At 46.0% G+C, this 10,003-nt stretch overlaps 1 pseudogene; it reads left to right on the top strand.

Moving 5' to 3' along the window:
* Positions 1-202: 202 nt before the first annotated feature.
* On the top strand, positions 203-1,687 carry LOC113902859 (annotated as a pseudogene).
* Positions 1,688-10,003: the final 8,316 nt, after the last annotated feature.

Below are 10,003 nucleotides of genomic sequence, written 5' to 3'. Positions count from 1 at the left end.
GTGGGGGGGTGTTCAGAGTTCCAACCTTCAATTATTACTCCATCATTTTCCTAAGGATCTAGAACAACCCATCAATAATTACTCGTGAATGAATGAATTTCACTTTACCAATACCTTTCATTTGAATGTCACAGCAGTCCATTGGCCACTGGACAAATGTGTCATTAGTATCCCTAAGTTATAAGAACCGAGTCTTGGCAACATGATGGGGAAAGGTGGTGGCAGAATTGGGCTAGAGCAAAGAACATACTCAACAAGCCTAAGGTTAACCAGAAAATCACCAAGAAAGCTGATTAAGGTTGATCTTGCAGGCAGTGAGAACATTGGCCATTCTGGAGCAGTTGACAAGAGACCTCGGAAAGCTGGAAATATCAATCAGTCCCTGTTGACTCTGGGAAGGATTATTACTGCTCTTGTAGAAAGAACACCTCATGTTCCTTATCGAGAATCTAAACAGACTAGAATCCTCCAGGACTCTCTTGGGGGATGTACAAGAACATCTATCATGGCAACAGTTTCTTCTGCATCTCTCAACCTGGAGGAGACTCTGAGTACATTGGAATATGCTCATAGAGCAAAGAAAGCCTGAGGTTAACCAGAAACTCACCAAGAAAGCTCTGATTAAGGAATATACAGAAGAGATAGAGCATCTGAAACGGGATCTTGCTGCAACTCGTGAAAAAAATGGAGTGTACATTTCTGAAGAAAATGTTAGAGCTATGAGTGGAAAACTAAGTGTTCAGGAGGAAGAAATTGTAGAACTGGTTGAAAAAATTGCTGCTGTTGAGGAAGAGCTAAATAGGGTTACAGAATTGTTTATGGACAGTAAAAATGAACTTAACCCGTGCAAATCTGACCTGCAAAGTAAGACACAGGAACTTGAAACCACTCAAAGACATTTGCAGGAAATGAAATTACAGCTTGTTGAAGAATATATCACCTCGGCTTTGGAAAGTACGGAGGAGAGACTTCATGATGCTGCCAGTGGGTTGCTTAACACAGTTGAAGGAAAGGCAGTTGATCAGCATAACGCAGAAGTTCAGGATGTTTTTGGCAAAGACTTGAATAGTCTGTTTAACAATATGGAAGAATTAAGGGTGGCAGCATGAAACAAAGGCCATGCTAGACGTTCACGAGCCCTTGCTTGGTGCCCTGCCGACGTCCAGTACGCCTGCATCAGACACCATTACCGCAGCACTTGGGTCTCTCGCTTCGATTCCAGAAAATGTGTCTACACTTGTTTCTCAGATGTCTGATATGATATTGAAAGAACCGTTAATGGCAGAAAGTAGAACTGTATTTCAGGAATTGATTACTGACCTCCTCAGGTCACTGGGAACAGCTTTATCCCCCACTGTGGCATCTATCCTGGAAATCAGTAGTCAGCTGAAGAATATTTTCAAGACTTTGTCTATTGTGGCTAATAAGATAGAAGATCAGAAGGAAATGGATGGCTTTCTTAGTACACCGTGTTAACAATCTACGTGAACTAAAATATAGTTTCTTCCTTGGCTGAATCACAGAAGCTGTGTGAAAACTGAAGACGTGAAGAAAGCAAAGAAAATATATTCAACAGGAACTTTACCAGTTAATCAGTCTTTGGGAGGAGAGATTCTGTGATTTGGAGGAAAAGTGTAAAAACATCCAGAAAGCAGTCAGCAGTGTTCAAGAAAATACAGAGCAGTAAGATGTTTTTACAGATTACTCTACAGATTAATTGCTCCCATTTCACCACCATCGCCAGGCCGACCACTGGCAACAAGAAGAACTGAGAGATATGGGGCATCAGATGCCGACCGTCACTGGAGTGGCCCAGCTGTCTATGAAGCCTCTATTACTTCATAAAGAGGAGATGGTGTCTCCTCTTTTGAGCAAGGAAAGCAAGCAGGAAGCCCAATTGTGGAGAGCTCAGCTATTTTTATTCTTGGTTTCCTGTTGCCTTCCTTCTACATGTATATTAGAGAACCATTGGGGACAGAAAACTATCAAGTGTTGCTTTTTAGAAATGACTGAAAGTTTTTATCACTGCTATACCCTTAAGAGCCTAAGCTCTATGCTTTTTGAAATTTTAGGGAGAGTGAGCCTATAATCTCAAGATACCTTAAGTAGCAAAATTTGAACAATGTCTTCCAAGTACCATTCTTCATAAATCTATTTAGAATCAAGCTTAAAAATCACCACCAGCAAATCATTTTTGTAGCCTATATGGCAACTGAACATTCTTCTATTTAATTTTTCAGCAGTGCTTTATTATAAGACCTAGGTTGCAAAAAGTGAGTTATTTGTATTGTAAGCTGAAAAGAATGAGAATCATGGAGTAAATTTGCAGCAGTCTCTTCTGAGGAAGTTTGGTTTGGGGGTGCAGAATACAAGTCCTGTGAAATTTAAAGCCCTCTTTCAGTAGACTTCCCTGGTGGCTCAGATGGTAAAGCGTCTGCCTACAATGTGGGAGACCTGGGTTCAATCCCTGGGTCGGAAAGATCCCCTGGAGAAGGAAATGGCAACCCACTCCAGTATTCTTGCCTGGAAAACCCCATGGATGGAAGAGCCTGGTAGGCTACAGTCCATGGGGTCACAAAGAGTTGGACACGACTGAGCGACTTTCTTAAGTAGACTAGAAATCAAGGCCCATATCACTGAGTGCCTTAAATGTCTCAGGTATTGGAATAAATATGAATGCAACAGCAACAAAATAAGGTTGTGATTTAAACTGTTGCCAAAGCGTTTATAAGTTTGCTAACTGGACACCCTTCGCACATTTAAACCTTTCCTGTTCCAGGTTTAGCTTCATTCCCCCTTATTTGCTTCCTTTGTGGCTCAGCTGGTAAAGAATCCTCCTGCAATGCGGGAGACCTGGGTTTGATCCCTGGCTTGGGAGGATCCCCTGGAGAAGGGAAAGGCTACCCACTCCAATATTCTGGCCTGGAGAATTCCATGGACTGTAGTCCACGGGGGTCGCAACGAGTCAGACACGACTGAGGGACTTTCACTTCACTTCTGAGGATAGCAAGAAAAATAGACATTTCAACTGTGCCTTTAGATTCTCAATTAGGCTGATGGAAATAACAGCCCCAGGTCATTCACCTTAAAACCTAAACAAACAATAGGCCAACCAGAGGTATAGAATTAGTACAGAATTTAAAGACTCAAGAGACAGTTTTCTATGACAGGTTAACCTGGGGTATCCTCTAATGCACATTAATGAAGTCTCCTTTATGTACAGTTGGGAAGGTCCCCTGGAGGAGGAAATGGCAACCCACTCCAGTATTTTTGCCTAGAGAATCCCATGGACAGAGGAGCCTGGTGGGCTACAGTCCATGGGGTCGCAAAAAGTCGGACACGACTGAGCGACTCCTACTACTACTACAAGCGCCTGAGGACTTCCCTGATGGCTCAGTTGGTAAAGAATGCGCCTGCAATGCAGGAGACCCTGGTTCAATTCCTGGGCCAGGAAGATCCGCTGGAGAAGGGATAAGCTGCCCACTCCAGTATTCTTGGGCTTCCCTTATAACTCAGCTCGTAAAGAGTCTGCCTGCAATGCGGGAGACCTGGATTCAATCCCTGGGTTGGAAAGATCCCCTGGAGAAGGGAAAGGCTACCCACTCCAGTATTCTGGCCTGGAGAATTCCATGGACTCGCAAAGAGTCAGACGCGACTGAGCAACTTTCACAACATTTGAACTCCTAGTTTACAGTTCTTCCCTCCTGCGCTCAGTTCAGAAAATTGACAGCCTCAGGTGCATCCGGGCCACAGGCTGTTGAAATTTAATTAGTTGGGAAACTCCAAATGAAACCACCAGGTTTCCAAGTTGTCTGTAAAAAAAAGAAGACTTGGCCACACGGGGTTTCACTCCCATAGACAGCCACCCAACTCCTGGAGCTGGGCCCCTGTGGCCTGCCAGGCCCCGATGACCCTCACGGCAACCTTGGGGGAGGAGGAGTTAGTCTCTCTTTACTGATGAGGAAGTTGAGGCTTGGGGAGAGGTTTATGGTCACAGGTGGAGACAATGGTGTCACTCTAGTGGGATGGCTGTGGGGCTACCTCTTAGATGACATTTGTGCTGATACTAGGCCTGCCCAGGGCCCAGAGTGTGGACAGGAGGTATGTAACAGGCCCTGCAGTGGCGAATGTTTCCTTCTGACCGAGATCTCGAGAATGGAGAGAAATGCTTCCCCTAAGAGACCCCCACCCTCACTAACTCACCAGCTAGTCAAGTAGAAAAAGCAGCCACTGTTCCACACCCTGAAACAGGTATGAACAAAGGTTTTTCCTTTTTTTCCAAGGGACAGATGATTCTGCCTCCTTCACCTAAGACGGCACTGACTTGGAGGTCTGCATTTTTAACACATGTCCCCCTCTCTGTTCAGTGCTTTCATCAGCTACAGGGTAAAGTCAGAGGGGGGTCTTGAACTATCCCCTCAGGGGACCCTGCCCGTCTCAGGAAGGAACCATGTTCAGGGAGGAGCATGGTCTTTTCTCTGTGCATGAGAAGATAGCTCTGGCGTCTCCTCTTCTATATAAGGACACCAGCCCTAACGGATTAGGGCCCCACCCTTACGACCTCCTTCCAGGCTCCATCTTCAGATACAGTCACATTGGGGGTCAGGCCTTCCTGGTTTCCCCTCCCTCCCCTGTCTGCTGTATATGCACTAGCCACTACATGCCAGACACGAGTTGGAACACAACATGAACAGAGCCGGCTCAGCCCTCGTCCATGGAGCTCACACTCCATGGTGGAGACAACATAAGCAAGTGAAGCCAGACCTTCCTCTGTGGTCCCAGAGTGACCCAGGGCGTCACTCCCATCCTGCCACCCCTTTTAGAAGGAAGTTCAAAAAATTCTTTTCTTTTGAAAAAAAAAAAAAAGTTGTTTCTACCAAGTGGCTCTGGAATTCTACTATAGCAGACTTCAGTGTGAAAAGGGTTTGAGAGAAGCTTTCGTTGCCTGTAAGCATCGTCCTCTTCTTCTAGCTGACTCATCAGGTTCTCTTTGATGCAAAGCAAACCCAGACCCTGAGATGCTGATATTTGCAGAAGAGACAAGGTATTTGCAGGACAGTCAAGTGCAGAAGTAACAAAAACCAATCTCAGCTCAGGCCCCCACAAGAGGGGGGGGTGGCTGGGGTATTTATGGGTTAGGGGATAAAGCAGCAGGGTGGGCTGAGCCTGGGGAGCGTGGGGAAAGGTGATCGGAAACAGGTGCAGCCTGTCCTTCCGCGCAGGCGTGACTAAGCCTCCGGCCTCTTCATGGAACACGGATTCACAGGTGAAGGCACTCAGCCAATCAGAGGGTGGCATTTTTAGCCCTCTGACATCTGAAGGTCCTTAAGGGGAGCTGGTGCATGCCCAGTTGGTGGTCCTAGCCTATCTTAACTTATTCAATTCTAACCAGCTCAAACTAGGCACAGCTGACTCCAAGTTTCTGGAGAAAAAACAAAACAAAACTGGACAAACATCTTATTAAGCTACATGCCGCTTGGAGGACATGCATGTCCTTGATTAATGAAGGCAGATGAAGTGGATTTGACTAATGATTTTCCACGGTCTCATCTCCAGAAACAGAGGTACCATGCTTCCCAGTGCCCTTTAAGCTAAGTGGGGCCAGGAGGCATGCTCTCAATGGTTGGTGTGGATGGAAGAGGCATTGTGGGTCACTTCACTGAAGCATTTCATGGCAGGTGAGTGAGCTCCAGAGCTCTCCACCTTGCTCCATGATGGGGGAGCCAGTGCTGCGAGATCCACACCACGCTTGGTGGGACACCAAGACAGAGTCCCCCCTCAGCCTCCGCGATCGTTGAGTCTACTCAGGGACACTCCCCTCGAGGACCACCTGGACCTTCAGTGAACCTCACGTGAGAAGGAAAATAAGCATCTAAGTTCATAGACAACAAACACATTTTTGAATCAGTTACCACTGAAATTTGGGAGCATTTGCTGCTACAGCGTAATTTCAGCCCTCTATGTTTAATTAGGGGTTATCATGATGGGTGGAGAGCACTTGTCATGAAGAGCCTCAGAAAAACATTCTGGTTCTACTTGGAGTGTATGTCTAAGATCAATAAGATTAAAATGAAACAGTTTTATTTTGTTCTTACTTTAAACACATCTTTTCTTAGTGGAACTGAAGAGGAGATTGCAGAGGCTGGTGAATGACCTTTTTTCAATTCTTTGCTGGCACTACCACTAGTAAAGGATATTAAGACAAGAACTCAGGTGTTTGGGGGGTTTCTTAAGGGCCAACTCTTATTGCAACTTAATTAAGAAGCTCAGCTGAGAAGCATCAGGCTATTAAACAGAGGTTGACGGAGCCTTGGTTGACTCAGAACTGCATAGAGACACAGCCTTTATTAGTCTTCTTTGCTTCTATGAAAGCAAAGTAGGTTTGTGTTCCATTTGGGGACGAATCCATCCGTCACTGTGAAATCTCTGAGGACAGGCAGGTCCATTTCAAACCTAATTTGCAGTTGGCTTTTCATTTTAGTGGTTTTGGAATGGGATTCATCTGCCTAACCCCTAGTGTGTTTGGTTACCTCATGCAAATATTTAATACCCACTGCGAAATTTCAATAGAACACTAACAATTTGTTTTCCCTGCTTTCAGCCTCATTTGTCAAAGCTATTGACCCAGGTCCATAAAGAAATGTCACTCTCGCCCCCTTGGCAATGGTTTTATGCAAATAGCTTTCGAGACTTAATTCTAGGGAAATGTTTAGGGAGCAAGAAGATGGGGGTGGGGGAGAGAAGATAGACCAAGATGGCAGCTACACAGAAAAATGGAGGGGAAGGAAGAGGGAAGTGGAGGAGAGATGGGGTCGTGGAGAGAAGGGAAGCAGGAAAGAAGGAACAAGTTCAGGGGCACTAGACTTTCTATGCAACACAGAGTTCCTTCCCTGGGCACCTCCCAGCCCTGCCATGAGGACAGACGTGAGACAATGATCCTAAAAGGGTCAAATACCACTCACAGAACTTCTGACGCTTACAGTTCGAACAGAGAGAGAGAGAGAAGCCAGAAAAATAATCGTGGGAGTAAGAGCAAAGATTGCCTGACAGACGAAGGCATACCTGGGGCTCCACCTTGCTTTCCAAGGGGTTTATATATATGTGGGCATGGGCAGTTCAAAAGCTTCTAACTATTTTTGCTGTCTAAACTGATCTGCCCAAGAACACTCTTGCTACGTCCTCAGCAAGTCTGTTGCCTTCTCCCATCCCCCTGCTTCATAATATTCCTTCTCGAATTTTGCAAAAGAAAGGCATGTTTTAGCCATCCAAACTCTTCCTGTGAGGCTTTACCTCCAGGTATACACACCTCCTGGGCATCAAACCAAGGAGCAACTTAGCACGTGGCCTCTGGGCCAGGGCCCCTCTCACCAACACTCCACCACGCTCTCTATCCATCTTTTGAAGAGATGCATTTCCAATATAAATGTTCTCCTAATGTTTAAAAATCATCGCATTTTGCTTTTTATACTATTTTCATGAACTGAGTTCTTCTGATAATTCAATCCAAAATATATTTTTAAGGACTTTCCTGGTGGTCCAGCGGTTAAGCCTTTGCCTTTTAAAGCAGGGGGTGCAGGTTCGACCCTTGGTCGGGGAGCTAAGACCCCACATGACTCTTGGCTAAAAGAAACACAAAATATATAAAACAGAAGCAGTGAAAGTCGCTCAGTCATGTCCACCTCTTTGCGACCCCATGGACTATACGGTCCATGGAATTCTCCAGGCCAGAATACTGGATTGGGTAGCTGTTCCCATCTCCAGGGGATCTTCCCAACCCAGGGATCGAACCCAGGTCTCCCACATTGCAGGCGGATTCTTTACCAGCTGAGCCACCAGGGAAGCCACCAGGGAAAACAGAAGCAATATTGTAACAAATTCAATAAAGAGTTTAAAAAAATGGTCCACGTCAAAAAAATCTTATACATATATATATACATACACACACACATATATATATCACCCTTAGGGACTTCTATTCACAGTAAATTTTTAAATTCACATATACATTTGAAGCCCACAGGGGCAGAGACCTGTTTTACCTGAGCGACCACAAAGCACCCAGGCCACCTGCTCGTAGAGCCTCGTTTTTCAATATGCAGGTAGATCCTGACTTCCAGAAGCCACTGGAAACTTCCGTATTTACAAACAGCCCTGTGGTCTCGATCAGGTCCCCTTAAAATGCAGCTATGTCGCAGGATGCCTTCTCACTGAAAAACAGTTTCGTGGGTTGCTTTCCGTTTCCATTCAGCCTGCAGTGCGGTCTCATCCATTTCATTAATCTCAGTTGTATTTGCATCTCACTGTTTCATTTTTTCCAAAAGAGCCATTTCCTGGCTAAGACCATTCATCTTTCAGGCTTCTCCAACTTCAAAGGCTGTGCTGAGTTGACTTAAACTACTCCATAATACTGAAAATCCCCTGAAAGACTACTTTATTATACACAAATACCGCAGAAGCCGCTGCTAGCCTTTGGGCTCAAGTTCATGTTTCTGGGATCATTTATTCCATTTAGTATCAGACTATTCTGTTCATTGACCTCCTAAGTGTATACAGTATTTTACAAGGTCACCAGCACCTCTATAAAACTGTCCCTCTTCCAAACAATAGCCAGGACCCAGGTCTTATCTTGGAAAAATAAAAACTAAAACGTCCTAACAATTGGCATCTAAATATGGGAAACTGATGGAGACAGTTATAGACTGTAAAGGTTAAAAGGAAATTTAAAAATCAACTACTCCATAATATTGCTGCTTCAGCGTCCATTCGTGAGGCCAGGCAGCCTACAGGGGCCTTGAACGGACACCAGCCCCTCCTGCATGCCTGCCTCAGGGGCTCCCACGCCCAGGACCGCTGGCGGTGGGAGGCCTCTTAGGACCCGGGTTGCAAAGCAGGAGGGGAGTGGAGGCCTGTGAGCAAAGCTTCTACGGCTGCTCCCCTCACTAGCGTTACGCCGGAAGCATACCCAGCCCTCACCGAAACCCCCTTCCGCCCCCCCTGCCAAGCCACCCTCCCCCTCCTCTCCACCATCCTGGTCTCCCAGGAAACCGGTCCCTAGTGCCAAAAAGGTTGGCAACCGCTGCCCTACTTAAGAGCCCACTGTGTCTCCAGTAACGTTAAGTTCCTAATATGACTCCCGCAATGACCTTTATCGTCAACTCTTCCCCACACCCCAGGGCCTTCCTCTTGTGTGCTGCTCAAACACCTCTATCACCTCACAGCTCCAGAGCTTACCCAAACCCTTCTCTTTTTGCTTAAATTGACTAATCCGGCCTTAGTTCAGGGACCCCACAGGGCTCCCCTGCGGACCCTAATCAAGGCACTCGCCCCAGGTCCTGCGGCACCCTCCCGGCCTTGACTTCCCCAGGGGCCCCTCCAGATGTGCCATGTACTGCCTCCAGGACCTGTGAGTGCTAAACCTTCATATTTCACTTTCCCTCGCAGTCTTTTGTTGAATCTGTTTCATCCAATACGCAGGACTCTGTTTAACAAATGTTCATTTAACAAAGTTGCAACAGAATGGAGGTTGGACTTCTGTTCAGAGATGATTATTCACCAGGAATCTGAGTTTTAATCAATTATTATTTACTTGAACACAACGTGGATGGCAGAAAAGTTTAGCCCTTCCTGGGTTCCAAACGTTGAGTGGTGGGCCAGCCTGAGTTACCAGCTAAGGTGTGTGGTCCTGCCCACCAGGTCTGCTGTAGGACAGCCCAATCCACGCCCCAGCAAAGCTATACATCACTGTATGTGATGAAGTGTGGTGGTCATCAGGGCTATTTGCTAAATACACAAGGCCCTCCTTCCTTCTAGACAGCATTGCACTTCCCCACCATATTTGAAATTTGGTGCAGCCGTGTGACTGGCTTTGCCTGTGACGTATGAGTAGAAGTGGAGTGTGTTATTCTTGAACCATTCCCTTAAGCCCCTTTATCATCCACTGGCCATAGTGGTATAATAGAAACAGCTGTTGAGCCGAAGGCTGGGCCCTTAACGAAAACAATCT

Source organism: Bos indicus x Bos taurus, chromosome 13 (genome assembly GCF_003369695.1).
Source record: "Bos indicus x Bos taurus breed Angus x Brahman F1 hybrid chromosome 13, Bos_hybrid_MaternalHap_v2.0, whole genome shotgun sequence".
Taxonomy (NCBI): Eukaryota; Metazoa; Chordata; class Mammalia; order Artiodactyla; family Bovidae; genus Bos; species Bos indicus x Bos taurus.
The sequence above is the reverse complement of the archived record's forward strand: the minus strand, read 5'-3'. Positions and strand labels throughout refer to the sequence as shown.